This window comes from Muscardinus avellanarius (genome assembly GCF_963383645.1).
Source record: "Muscardinus avellanarius genome assembly, chromosome: 2".
NCBI classification, from domain to species: Eukaryota; Metazoa; Chordata; class Mammalia; order Rodentia; family Gliridae; genus Muscardinus; species Muscardinus avellanarius.
The window spans coordinates 112,714,307-112,718,955 of NC_137787.1; positions in this window are offsets into that span (position 1 = coordinate 112,714,307).

Consider the following 4,649-nt stretch of genomic DNA (forward strand, 5'->3'; position numbering starts at 1 on the left):
AGTTGGATCAAAGACTTGGAAATCAAACCAGAGACCTTGAAGCTCCTTGAAGAGGGCATAGGTCCAACACTGCAACACATAGGCACAGATAAACACTTTCTCAACAAGACCCCAAAGGCACAACAAATTAAAAGGTGACTCAATACATGGGATTGCATAAAACTGAAGAGCTTCTGTTCAGCAAAGGAAACTGTCAAGAACCTCAATCTAGAGCCAACTGATTGGGAGAAGATTTTTGCCACCTACCCCTCTGATAGAGGACTAATATCTAGAATATACAGAGAACTCAAGAAACTCAACACTAAGAAAACAAAGCATCCAATAACAAAATGGGCAAGTAAACTAAATAGACACTTCACAAAAGAAGAAATTCAAATGGCCAATAAATGCATGAAAAAATGTTCAACATCACTGGCAATCAGAGAGATGCAAATCAAAACTACACTGAGATTTCACCTAACTCCAACTAGAATGGCAATCATTCAAAATAATTTTCTTTGTTACTGAATCCAAACTGTGTTCTTTTAGATAACATTTTTACTAAGGCTATATAAGATGATGTATTTCTGGGTGTTGATGCTTTAGCATTGTTTCTCTGTGTTATATTTCTCACTTATAAAGAAACTACAATGAAACAAACCAATCCGGTTTCTCTTGTCAACAATTTATTGTCAAGATAAGGCAATAAAACTTTGTCCCTCCTAGCAAAGCATGAAGAGTATTTAAACAGGGCTCCATTTGGTCTTTCTCTGTTACTGTTTAATTCCGTTTAAATTAACTTTTAATTCTCTTTTCCTTTCTATTTTTAACAAGAGCAAAAAGTCCCATGAACATCCTAATTCCCCATGTTAATACTTCATAGAACATATCATTCCTTCTCTTTGCAAATCTCAAACTGCATATTTTATTAATAATGTTTTCTTCAATTTTTTTCAGAATACACATAAAATGAAAGACTTTATATATATTTTTAATCAAAGATAGACCTTATTCCAAATTGGATCATGTTATAAAACTAATGACCTAACTGTGACTGAAAGTAAAATTCTCTAATGGACATGATATGCATTCACAAACATATCAAAGTCAATCATTAAGCCAAACATGAGAAGACAGGAAGGGTATGGAATTATATGAGAACTGGGGAAGGACTAAATAAGTAATATTTACATGTATGCCTCTACAATCTTGTACCCCATTAAGATGTAGAACTACAATGCAACAATAATTAAAAAAAAACATGAAATGGTGTCACTGGGCATTTGAAAGAGTGAAAAATAATAATCCTGGTATTTATATTGCTGCCCATTGGGATGTGCTACTCTTGGGATGTGCTAAGTTTGTTCATTTTCTCATGACAAAAATAAGAGTGCATATAGTTTTCAGTAATGGAAGTTCAAAACAGAAGATGAAAACTTACTTGCTCACAACCATCTGGCTGCCATGCAAATTAAATGCAAAGTGGCTCTTAACTTGCATATCTAATCATTGCTACCCTATGCAGTGATTGGAAAGAGGGAACAAATTTCCAGATAAAGAAGTTAGCCTTGGAACTTGGAAGAGAGAAGAATTACCATTATTATTGGAAAAAAAAAGTAAGCAGAACAATTACATTGACATTTCCTAATAAAGAAATGGGAAGTTTAAATAATGTTGCTTATTTGGTTAGGATCTACTCGGTAAAAAGGAAGCTTGGACATCTTCTGGTCATTGGCATATAGAAATGAAGTGACAACCTTACCAGGCTGAAAGGGTAAAGAAATAAAGAGCAGCTACCTTAATTATATAGCTAAACACACAGTAAATTCTCAATATGCTATCAATGAGCTTAATTTGATCAGCTTCTATATTGGATAAAGACATTTTACTTGTATTTTTTAAAATAATATGAAGGGAAAAGAAAATAAACCTATGCCTACTGCTTCTCATCATATACCTGATATACAGAGGTTTTAACTCTATGTTATATCTGTGTTCTGTATAAGCATAAACATGCATATATTTATTTTGTTTAAATTAATAAACACAAAGCATCTAGAGTCTGTGAGATGGATGCATGCTAGTTCTTTCAAGAGGCATCTACAAAGGCTGTGCTCAAAGTATATACTGGAAAAATGTACATTTTAAAACATGTTTTAATTTGACAGCTGTGTCAAAACCCACCTTGACATGCTTTTTACCTAGCCTCCTCCCAACTGTCAGTAATTTGATAAGGTGTAGGAATCTTTCTCCAGTTGGTATGTTTTGAAGTTTTAGAAATATCAGTGAGAATTAGAAGCAGGAATCAAAAGTGGCTACTCAACCCAAAAGATAGCCAGAGATTATATGAGAAGGCTGGAAAGAACATGTTTTAGACTTGGAAGTTGGATAAAATCTCATTTGAATAAAAACTTTATCTAAATGACAATTTCATTCCTTTTTAGTTCTTCCAAAATTTGTTCAACTATTGTTTATTGTCTTCAAAATAAAGTCATGGATATATCTATGCTGGTCTCACAACATGGACTGAAAATGAGAGGTGAATTACATCTTACCAGAGTAGATTGTCATAAAATACGAAAACCCTACCACCTCACACACAGCTTGGCCTTTTTTGCATGTGGCTCATTCCCTTTGAGTTCCTCCAACATGTTATGACACAGCCAATGGACTACTCACCAGGATACCAGAACCATTCTCTTTGGGCTCTTCAGCTATTAGAATAATTCAGCTAATAAGCATCTTCTTTATAAAAAACTCAACCTCAAGTACTTTGTTATATTGACACAAAATTGGCTATTTTAATACATTTCTTTATTCTTCCTGTTAAAATTCTGAATTCTATGTAAAAATAGAATTTAAAATGTTAAAGATAAAATAAGACAATTAGGCCATCTAGAGATTTCAGGACATAAAGTGAAACAGTGAATCCTCTTGGACCTCTCTCTTTGTTTTATATATATTCCAGACATGACTGGAAAAAGCTGACAACTAAGAAACATAGTAAAATACATAAATAAAACTCTTTTTCCATAATCAAAGAGCCAGGAGCAAGACAGTTTAGAAAACACAGAAAAGTTTTAGACAGTAACAACACTGCATGAACTAAACATCATAAAATTGGACTCATGGGACAGAAGTGGAATAGACTTCCATCCTCATTATGCTGTAATGAAGCATCTTATACTACACCATGGTCTTTCTGAGAGAATATATAGAAAGCAAGGACTTTTTCTGATTAATGTGTTGTACCTCTTTGGTATAAGTAGAGACCATGTGAGCATCCTGGGCTTGAATGCACATAAAGTAGTGACAGACTGACTCCTTCTTTCTCTGTGAAAGAGTTAGGATTTCAGAAGACCTGGAAAACCATTGATATTTCCTCCACAATGATAAAGAAGCCAAGACCCATACTGTCAATTAAGGCCACATAACATAGCAATTAAGGCCACATAATGTTGGAAGGTACTATAGACCTCTTAACCAGTGTTGTGTCAGTGTTAGCCAGGAAGAACCAAAAGTCTCACTTCTCCCAGAGACCTAAGAAATAATAGGTTAATTTCTCTCATCCTCAGGAATCAATGGAAGCTGAGTGGGAAAACTGGGCTTTTTTCTAATAATTATTTTATTTTATGCTTTTATTGGTGCATTACAATTATATATCATACTGAGGTTTAAAGTGATACAAATGTACCTTCATGCAATAGTTGATGTGTTTTCTGAAATTTTATCTCCCTGTTAAAGCTTCAAGCAGCATCCTCTCTCACCTTCCTGGCATGGTATTAGGCTACAACAGCTAAAGCAGGCACTGAGATGTACACCTGTAATTTCAGTGCGTGGGAGGCTGAGGCAGGGGAATTGAGACTTTAAAACCAGACTCAGCAACTTAGTAAGATCCTATGAAACTTAGCAAAACCCTGTTTCATAATAAATATGGATATGGGTGTAGCATGGAAGTAAAACAATCATAGGTACAATCTCCAGTACTCCCAGAAATAAAAAAAAACAAACAGCTCAAACAAATGAAGTAGATACAATCAAGTATCTTAGCATTCAATATCCTAGATGATCAGATTTTAATTGGAAAATCAGTAACCATGTCAAGACATAGAAAAATATAAATGTGAATAAAACAGCTAGCCAGCTCTATAACTTTTTTCACTGCTTATAAATGATTACAAACTTAGTGGATTCAAACAAATCATGTTATTATCTTATGATTATAGCAGCTGGAGTACAAAACGGCTCTTGCGATGATAAAAAAAAAAAAGAAAAACATTGACAAGACTGCATTCTCTATGTAAGCTTTAGGAGAGAACCCATTTCTTACCCAGATTCTAAAAGTTGTTACATCTCAGAGCCCTGGTTATGTTTACTGCCCATTAACATTACAACCAGGTGATTTTATCTTACTCAAAACCTGGAAAAGGACTCACACTTAGATCAGTTACTCACAAAGTGGAAAGGTTATTTCCAAGTTCTTTTTGTATTCCTGCAGCTGTTAAACTGCAAGGACACAATTCCTGAATTCATATGTCAAGAATTAAATTTATTCCTCTTGAGACTTTATAGAAGCAAGGCTCTGAAGTCAGGAATAAGCCTCTAGATGCTGAAAAAGACCCACAAACAGCATTCCTGTCAGCCTTTAAAAGATTTAAAAGTATTTTTCA